Here is a 10,555-nt window from a genome sequence, read left to right on the forward strand (position 1 = left end):
CAAACATGCACATAATAGTGAAAGAAGCCATGGGATGAAGGCAATGTGCGTAAGGCCTTTCTGTTTCACATCAAAATTCTTACTGTCTTCTTTTGCTGGACCTCGTCAGGCCTTCAGATTCGTCCATAAATCAGATGCGTCCGATGTTCTTCATCTCTAATCCAAAACCAAGAGAGAGAGAGAATGGCTCCGGCTGGGTGTTTAATTAACTGATCAAGCAAATTCTCTCTCTCTCTCTCTCTCTCTCTCTCTCTCTCTCACTCTCTCTCTCCCTAGCCTAGCCACACTGCCCTCCCCCTTGCGTTTTTTAATTAGCACATCTCAGCATTGCACTCAACTCTAACATGCATGAGCTGAAGGCTCCGATTTGATGCTGCGCTATTCTACTGCTTCTCATTGAAACATCTCCATTTGGGGCAATGTGGATGGCTCATTCTAAAATCTTTACATTGCCAAAAAAGGAAAAAAAAAATTGTGCATGCCCGCTAGCATGCCTGAGACACTAATGAGAAAGGGGGGCCCATCTCCATTTCAGCAGAAGCAGGCTGGGCTGAAAGAGCTAGCGCTCTTTATATAGAGACACTTCAAAACACGTCGGAGGCCCGTATGGAGTGATGGTGCAAGAGGTGTGGGGGTTCCCCTCAGGGGGTCCGTCTGACCCAACAGAGCCACAAAGCAGCTCTCTCAGGCCCGGTCCAGCCTCCCTTTCAGGTCTGGGATGGTGCCTATTCCAGAGGAGTATAGCATAAAGAGGGCCTAGACGGATCTGCAACACAAAGGTACAGTAATGCAGTGATGTAATTCACTGGTGTGTGTGTTAGCTGTAAATGGATGGTAGTCGCATTAACATATTAGAAATCCCTTATGCATGAGATGACAGTCAAAGGTCTATGTGCTTACCATTAACCCTATTTGGCCTAAAAGCCTCACCCAAAGTTTGCATATTCACCACTTTCTACCCAGACAGTTCTCTGTGACAGTTAAGAGTGGCTAATATAATGATACATTATTGCTGTAACGATAAACCACATGACAATACATTCTTTTCTCTGAGGATATTATGGATGTTTTCAGTACTTTTGAGCACTGAAAAAAAACTATTTTAGACAAATTTAACAAAAAATTTTAGACCAATTATAGAGAGACTGTAAACAACAACAGCATTTGTATAGTAACAGCCTAGTCTGTATAGTAACAGGTAGATGATTGGATGTCAGCCAATTATGTCATTATTTTATTCATTTATTTTGTTTATTTTAAATTTTTTTACAGACCTCAGAAAACCTAAATATCTATACATACACTACTGTGCAAAAGTCAGACACCACCATTCTTTTCTTTCATTTCCAGTCAAAATTGCCTTCAAGTACAAGAAAATTCATTTAAAATAGAAAATTGTACTGAAGCCATAACAACTACATAAAGTACTTAGTGACTCCACTCTTACTTTTTCACAGCTTCCCTTCTTTCTGGTGGAGTTGCTTTCAGTTTTTCCAGTAAATTTGCAGGGATATTTTTCCACACCTCTAAAGTTCAGTCTTAGAAGTTGGTTGCATCTCACAATCTTACAAGCTTCTCACAATCCAAGTAATCTCAAACGCATTCAATGATGTTGATGTCTGGATTCTGGGATAGTCCGTCCATTCTTCTGAGAACACCAGCAGCTTCTTTGTTTGATTTGCATTTTGTTTTCTTAATTGTCTATTATCTACGTAACAGCTAAACCTTTCAGATTCATACTGTTGAGTTGTCTTCTGACACTAGAAGGATGGTCAGAAATACCAGTGTTTTTTTAAGATCTGAAGCAAGAATAGAGCTTGATTTTCTCTTCTCTCTTAAAGATGAAAGCTTCAAGATCTGTTTATTTGAAAGTTTTGGTGGTCTACCAAGTCTTGCATGGTTGTTAGGAGTCCCCTTTTCTCCACATCTTTAAATAATTTCTACAATTCCGGTTTTGCACATATGATTATCTAATTGCCCAGAAATATTTTCTGAAAAATTAATAACTTACTGGCTGTTTCGATTGGAAATATTGATGGGGTTCTCTGACCTTTGCCCAGTACTGCACTTGAAAGTGTTGTGATGTTATGTTTTTGCTGTATCACATTTTCTCCTCTCTCTTTTTCTCCAAGAGGAATGTCTGGAGCATGCAACCCATGTCTAATGTCAACAGTGCTCTGAGGTGACATTTACGTCCATGCAAGACATTTAAATATGTGTGACAAAAAATAATAATAATAAAAAAAAACAACACTAGCTGCTCTGATTCTTTTAAATAACATTACGTCTCAGAAAAAAACATCATATGACATTTGACAAAAAGAGTATGATTCTTCTAAATAGGCTCGATACCATAATGGCAAATAAATGCCACTTGTGCATTCCCTAAAATTATGGCAAAGAAATACATATACTGTACACAGAATAGGGATAGGCACAACATCTTTCTTTTGAAAAGATTTTCTGGAACCATTTTACTTAAGATTTCAGTAGGAGATGGTTTTCTATGTAACATAGCTCACATTTATTGAATGTGGATCAAATTACAGGAATACTTTTTTGTGACGTATTCATATTTCATAATAAAGGTCATCATTACTTCTTTAGTTACCATTACAGGTGGGCAATATGACAGCATGTTATCATTAATATGATAAATTACTTCAGCATGCTTTTCTGAGCATGTCATTGTCAATGCTTCTAGGACAAGGAATAACCACATATGTCATAGACACATTTAGACCAATCAGAGAGCCTGTAAACACCAACACGTGCATAATAACTGCATGAACTGCATAGTAACAAGTAGCTGATTGGTTGTCAGTCCATTCTGACATCATCGTTTTTTCCCCTCCTGTTCCTTATTTACTTATTTATTATCTATTTATTTGTTATATTTTTTTACCCTTTTGGGTAATTTTGGATGTACCTTCTTTCTTGATTTTCTTTTTTTTTATGTTACATTTTTTTTACCATTTAATTGCACTCAATTTTTCTTATCCTTTTTAAATGTGACACTGTTTTGCTGCTATACATTGTTCTTAGTATAACTTGCTTATAAAACTTAGGAAAAAAAAATTGTATGTTGAGAAAATGTTTTCATTATCATTTGATGTGTTATGTTTTTGATGTCACCCACATGTAGCTACAAAATACAGACAAAGTTACCACTTTAAAACTTCATTTTCCCAGAGGTAAACATTATCTGCATTGTATTTTACATTATATGAGTACTGGACATGGAATTTACACAAAAATACACAAATGCTGGAGTTTACAGTTTGGAAGCCTCTCTCTCTCTCTCTCTCTCTCTCTCTCTCTCTCTCTCTCTCTCTCTCTGTTCCCCCCTAGGGCACAACAGCTGGGAGATGTGACACACATTTCGAATCATGTTTGATTAATAAAAGATGGAAATGGAGTGTAATCCTGTTCAGTTTCCAAATGGTAAAAAAACCCCTCATGTCATTAAAAATAAAGCATGACATTCCAAAATAAGTGTGTTTGATTGATTATGCAAAGGCTGGGCTGTAGTAGTTTTTCATTGTCTTTATCTGTACTGCAGGGCTGGGGAGTCAGAACAAAGGAGATGACACCAAGGAGAGATCACATGGATAAGGAGCAGGAAAAAGAATGTGTGTGAAAGTTGACTGTGTACTTCCCGACCTAGATACAACATTTCATCTAAAAATAAAACCACTGGTAAAGAGCCTAATGAAAAGAACAGACAATGGTGACGAGATGTGGAGGTGTGGGTGAGAGGCTGTTAGTAGAGTAATATGGTGTACTGTATACTAGCTCCTTTAATATTATAATGCACATTCATGTTGCTTACTTGGTTAAATGGATTACAACGTGTTTATAATTCTGAAATAAGACGCTATACAGTCTCTGGGATATGAAGGCTTCTGTGACATCTATCAGTAACAATATCAGTGTAGTCAGTGTCATGATTACCAGCAGCGCAGGCAGGTCAATCACACTGGCGCCAGTAATGCCCTTTATTATGGCCTATGGTGACTGGATGGGACACGCAAATACAGTTTCAAATAGTTGCACACACAAAAATTATACAAACGGACATAAAACACAGGCTCTAAAATACAGGGACGTGGCTAAAATAAGCCTTCACTTGTAGACAAAAACTCTTTGTGTTTTGGTAGTGACATGATTTTTTTATTTAAAAATAAAGGAAATTAAAAGATCTTAAAAACACTAAACAAACACAAGAAAAAAGGCAAGCATTATTTTCACAAAGTGTAATTTATGGGTTAGGGTTTGGGATAGCCACCCCCCAACAGAAAGTACCATGTAAATAATCATTTCGTACATATTTATTTATTTATTTACTATCGTATTACTACCTCTATTAAGGTCTTGAATTTAAATAGATCATAGTACAATTCTTGTAAAAATCTAAGATCTGAAAACTTCGTTGTTTATTTAAATTTTACAGTGCCACGGCAGTTTGACAAATTCAGTAAAATGGTCCACATAACCTTCATTGGACCCCTGATATTGCTACTTACACAATTACTATAGTACCTTTTAAGGCTCATATCCTACATTTGTTTTTACAATTAATTTTATTTATGACATTTTGTGTGCTTCTGAACCACAAAGAGATAATTCATTTTTACCTGACCATTTTCCAGCCGCTCTTTATGCCTCAGATTTGAAGTCAACTTGAAATCAAACTAACCTTTTTTTTTTTTACCTTTTCACTGTCTCTGATAATATTACATACAATTCATAGTATCATCTAATTTTCTGTAATCTTTTGTCTCTGAAATGTCTACTGATTTCTGATTATGTTGCTGTGCACTAGGTACACTTTGTTTGTTGAGGTATAACAATGTAAAGGTGCTTATGGTGCATTTATGTATACATACTGCATATTCACTTTCCCACAGGAAATGTGCATATTTGTACTTATACATTTTAAAAGAGAAACATAAAAGGATGAAAATCAGACTTAAAACAGGCTGATATGTGTAAATCATCTCTGTTTTCAGTGGCTGCCCTGTTTTGCACCTTATTCAAATAGAAGTCCAGGCTTATAACTTCAGCATGAGATTACATCTGTGAGATACACAGATTTTTGTGGCATCACAACAATAACTAATTCGAGGTGGACTATTTTTGTAGCTTAGTTTCCAAATGTAGACCATATCATCCCAAACATTTTTAAAACCTAACAACGTTTACATACTGCGTTAAACTCTTTCATTTACAGAATGTGAGGGTAATTCATTTTTTCATTATAGTTTTGTATTGATTTCATGATGTAAAAGATGAATTGAAGGTCTATAATTTGCCAAAACCCATCTCACTATGTTAGGAACTGTGCAATGGCTTACCCCATTCAATTAAACTCTACACTATTCCACTCTATTTGTATAGCATCTTTTTTACAACGTTGTCACAAAGCCAGAAATTCCAGAAAACCTGGTCCAGACCTTTAATGACAAAGCTGAGGGCAGCAGTGGTAGAAAAAAAGGATTCAAAAGGGCAACCCATCCTTGTCTGAGCTGCACCACACAATTCAAATTCAATTTCATGAATAATATAGGCATTGCTATATACAACGTACCCACAATCAATGAACTGCAATGTATTAATATTGTAGCATTCCACTACTAGCCACGCAAAGAGGCTTATGGGAGGCCTGCGCACCCCATAGAATTGGCTTCTCTTAGTCCAAGGTATATGAATGCGTTTATTGTGATATTCTCTGTCAAGGGGTGGGTTTAGTAGTGCGGGTTTAAGAAGTGGGAGTGCATGGCTAGTGGTGATCTCCCTGCCATTTTGTGTTTTGTTTGTGTCTTTCTGCTGGTGTTGTAATAAAAGAGCAGTATCTGCTGCAGAATCCTGGCCTCCCCTGTGTCTTACTTTGCGCCACAATATTATATTTATAGAATCTATTACATATGATGTAAACGAGACTGTTAAGACACACTAGCAGTGTGTTCTGTTCCACTGTGCCTGTGCTGGGGCTGTGGTGGTGGCTCTTATACAGTCAAATGTAAATTTTGGTTGCCCCTCATCAAATTACATGTGTTGTGGATTGTCTAACTGAAATAAGTACTCGTCCTTTATTTAAAATAAGTTTGTGTTAAACAGAAATGCAATTGCAGCCAGAATACATTGCTGTTCTTACCCTTTAGCTGGAAAATGAGACCAAAGACACTTCAGTTTATTGTCACATCATTACACACCATTCATTATTTCAAGTCATTCATCATGCATTCGAAAGACATGTTATGTAAACACACTGTGAGGACACTCTGTTTTGCTGTACACAAACTGGTTGACACTTGGACTTGATGGACATTACACAGGGTAGGGGTGCTCTCCATGCATAAATGATCAGCTACCTCCAGAACATAAACCTGCCTGTCCACTATATTTTTAAACCATTTTATGGCCAAACAGCAAGCAACACAACCAGAACTGAAACATTTACAACCGTTCTATTCAATACAGTACTGAAAACCAATGTACTGACTTAAAACTGTTTCTGAAGATTTCTCATTTGTCACCTTTAGTGGAAACCACTGTCAATGACATTTTGTCAGGCATCTGAATGCATCCTATCAGAGTAAAGTGTGTGTGGGAGGAGGAGCTTATGCTATACACATGGCCATGCTAAATGGACTGGGGTTATAGAGCTCAAGTATTGCATCATGTAGTAGTCAGAGGCATGCCCCCATAAGGATCTCCAGGTCTAGATGTTTTCGTCTCTATAGAGAAATTGAATGATGATCTTGAATGTTGCTGCTGTCGCACGTGTAAATTAAAAAAGTTCCAAAGCCTGTACATTTTGTCCTACACACAATTTCCCACCAAGTGTAACTGGATCCTCTGAATCATGAATTTGTTTAGTAGTCAAAGTCGACTAGTATTCTTGCTACAGCAAGTTAACTGTTTTGCGCATTGAAAGTAAGTTCAGTACTGTGCTTTGACGCTATAACAACTGTAGCCTAATACTGCCAAAGCCACCTAACCACCACAACTGACATGACTGCAAGGGGTATTTTGGCAAGGTTATAAATCTGAGAATTCAGTGTGCAGCAGTGTTAGCTTGGTATGTAGCCTAACTATATATTTTGACTATCAACCTCATAATTAAGAGGATCCTGTGACATTTGGAAGAAAAGTGTACATAGAATGCAAATTAAGAACACTACTGTATACCACAGTTGATATCACTGATTTTCCAGAATGCCATTTATTTTTCCCATAGGTAGACAAAGTTTAAATCTGGAGTTCTTTGCATGGGCACATCACCAGCTACACAATGTGACTTTACTTCAGAGGTGTATAGCCATGCTCAAATCATATTTGCTTATGAATTGTAAGAATTTTTTGGACTGCTGTAAGGACTTTGGGGGGCTTATTCTGAGCCAGATCGACATGTGAAGACATTTTTACCATGTAAAATATTGAAATTAGGATCAGATCGTGGGGCAGTCGTGGGCTGGAGGTTAGGGATCTGGCCCTGTGACCAAGAAGGTTGCTGGTTCGATCCCCAGGGCTGACAGTCCATGACTGAGGTGTCCCCGGGCACCGTGGATAGGGCTGCCCACCACTCCGGGGAAGTGTGCTCACTGCTCCCTAGTGTGTGTGTGTTCACTAGTGTGTATGTGGTGTTTCACTTCACGGATGGGTTAAATGCGGAGGTGGAATTTCCCCGTTTGTGGGATCAAAAAAGTATCACTTAATTAACTTAATTAACTTAGATCTTTACTTCAGAATCTGAAATACCATCAAACCTGAGAATACGCGTATTGTTGTGTACAACTCCATTGAGTGTGAGCTGAGAGTGTTGAACACACACTGGGACTGTATTGGAGAACTTTTGTCTGATCTGGAGCCTCAGTAAAAATTTTAGCAGAGCTGACTAGCATATGGATCCACATGGCTCTCAGATCAGTGTAAAAATGGAAACATGTTAAGGATGCAACATGAAAAAATCTTAATTTGTCAACACATTAGATGTATTCTGACACTTAATAGCTCATGTTGTCCTCTCTAGACATTGTGAGATTTGGGGAATGTCAGCAATCAAGAAGCATCAAATCTGCAACTGGATGGCTCCATGATTGAGGTGCCATTTGTGTTTCAGATAAATTATTTTAAATGTTTTTAGAAAATGCATCTATAGCATGAAGTCTTATTATTCTTGCATTAATGTGAATATATTTAACATCTCATCCTTGAAACATAAGTTTGCAGGAGTCTTTCATTATATAGTGGATATAGTTGTCATGCTTCTGGATTTGTATTCATTCCCAATGACTCTCAAACTCCATTTCCCACAATCCCACAGACCAACCTGCCATGGACACTTGCCCTCCATCACCCAATCACTGACAGTTTGTAAGAAGTACCTCGCCTGATTCACCTGTGCTTGTCTGTATAAATACTCCTTTGTTTGAAGTTTTTTGTTGCTGTTTTTCCAGTGCGCATACTGAGTGGGTTCTAGTTCTATCTTTAGTATGCGTTGACCTATTTTATGGTTTCCCATTCTTTACATCTTTACACCTAGACTTAGAAATTGTAAGCAACTCTTTTTTGTCAAACATTTAAAACTGTCAGGTGATCTGTGTAAAGTCCTGTTTAGGTCATTCCACAGGTTTTCAATGGGATTAAGGTTTGAAACCATTCCTTGGTTGATTTGGATGTGGGATTTGGATCATTATCATGTTAGATGGGCAAATATATCTTCATTTTTCTGACAGCAGGCCAGCAAATGTTGTGCCAAAATATATTAATAGTTGAAGCAGCACCAAAAAATGATGCTCCCACTCCCATGCTTCATAGGAAGTATGGTGTTGTTTTGTCAATAAGCTGTGGTGTTGTTGCACAAAACATAACTTTAAGAATTCAGGACCAAAATTTCAATCTGTCTTTCTTCAGATGGGCTTTGGTTGATCTTTTGTTTGTTTTTTTTTGCGAAAATGGCTTCCATTTTTTGGCTACACCCTTTATATAGTAGGGGGCTTGTCACATGCAAGGAATTGCCAGTATCTGCCAGAAATTCTTCCAGCTTTTTAAAATGTAGCTTACAGTAGCCTCCCTAAAATTTTTTCTTCTTATCTGGTCATCATATTTTGAGGATTTCTCTGCCTTTGGCAAAGTCCCAGTGGTTCTGTTTTTCCCACCTATTTGTGATAATAATAATAATAATGTTACATTTACATAGCACCTTTCAAAGGCCACTTTACAAAACACAGAACAAAAAAGAAGTTAAGACTAAGCAGTAAAGGAGAAGCAGTGAGGAAGAGAGTTCGAGAAATTTGGGGGCCATGGCACTCAAGGTCCTACCTTCCAAGATGGAAAGTCAGGTGCAAGGGGCAGCAAGTAAGTAATCGTAGGAAGACCTGAGAGAGTGAAAGGAAGTGTAACAGGTCAGTAATATTGGTAAAAATCTTCATAGTGCTCTTTAGTACATTCCAATGCTTCTTGATATTGTTTTATATGTGATTTGTACCTTTAAACAATACAATTCTGTAGATGTTTTGTCAGGTTCTTATAGACTATATGGTCTAAGAACAAAATATGGATGGAATAGATGGAAAATGTTCAAAATAATTTATTTTCATTTCTGGCTTTAGGCCACAAAAAAGACAATTTCTTTTTTTTTAACTTCTTTTTATTTGCTTTTTGTCAAGTGCAGTTATATCTTCAAAAACACAGCACAGGGCTCAGAGACAAAAAACACAATTTCAATAAGGGTGTGTAAACTTTTTACATCCACTATAAGCTATGAGAAAAAAAAGTTATTATGGTTGCAACACATAACATTCACATTAGCCTCTTACTAGAACAGTGTGAAATATCTGGAATACTCCACAAGTCACATATTCATATTCACAAAAGTTATTTTACATTTTTAAAAATAACAGTGTGATATTGATTGACAAGGTCACGTTGAAAGAATTCCAGTTAATCACATTTTGTGTATTTAAACATTCAGTAAAACTTTATTTGGATAGTCCACTTTAGATGTTTTGTGGATACTTAATTTTCTTTCTAGTTACATTCAACTAAATATCTACTAAATTTACCTTTATTTTCTTTAACTGTACACCTGGCTCTATTCCTAACCTTAACACTAACCCTAACCTCAACCTAAAACGTCCAACCCAAACCCCACTACTCTTTAGAATCACAAGAGTTTCAACAGAAGGGTGGTTAACACTTTGAACATCTGTAGATGATCTATAAAGGATTATAGTGGACTACTCAAATAAAGCGAGACCAAAAAATTATATGGTTTAAAAACATACCTAAACCCTATTACTTTCAAGTGTTATCTATTAAGTGATTAGCCATTGTCAGCAAACAAATCTTGTATAAAATGAGGTTCTTGAGGGAGGTTCCAATCGTGTAAACTTAGCTGACGACGAATTGTCATGTAAATCACTGGAATTAAAGATTTGTCTTTTCTTTTTCATTCTATGCAACTATCAAATTGATGTGGAGCTTTTTAGCTAACACTGTCTGTACTGACATAAAATGACAGACACAAATGAATCAGTTACACAGAATC

General features: G+C 36.9%; 1 long non-coding RNA gene across 1 annotated transcript; it reads left to right on the top strand.

Annotated features, from left to right (window-relative positions):
• The first annotated feature begins 272 nt into the window (after nucleotides 1-272).
• LOC119261772 lies at nucleotides 273-5,863 on the top strand. Its single transcript, XR_005129189.1, has 5 exons — nucleotides 273-779; nucleotides 2,133-2,182; nucleotides 3,146-3,194; nucleotides 3,352-3,444; nucleotides 3,563-5,863. It is a non-coding gene; the product is annotated as an uncharacterized LOC119261772 (long non-coding RNA).
• The last annotated feature ends 4,692 nt before the right edge of the window (nucleotides 5,864-10,555 follow it).

Source organism: Pygocentrus nattereri, chromosome 20 (genome assembly GCF_015220715.1).
Source record: "Pygocentrus nattereri isolate fPygNat1 chromosome 20, fPygNat1.pri, whole genome shotgun sequence".
NCBI classification, from domain to species: Eukaryota; Metazoa; Chordata; class Actinopteri; order Characiformes; family Serrasalmidae; genus Pygocentrus; species Pygocentrus nattereri.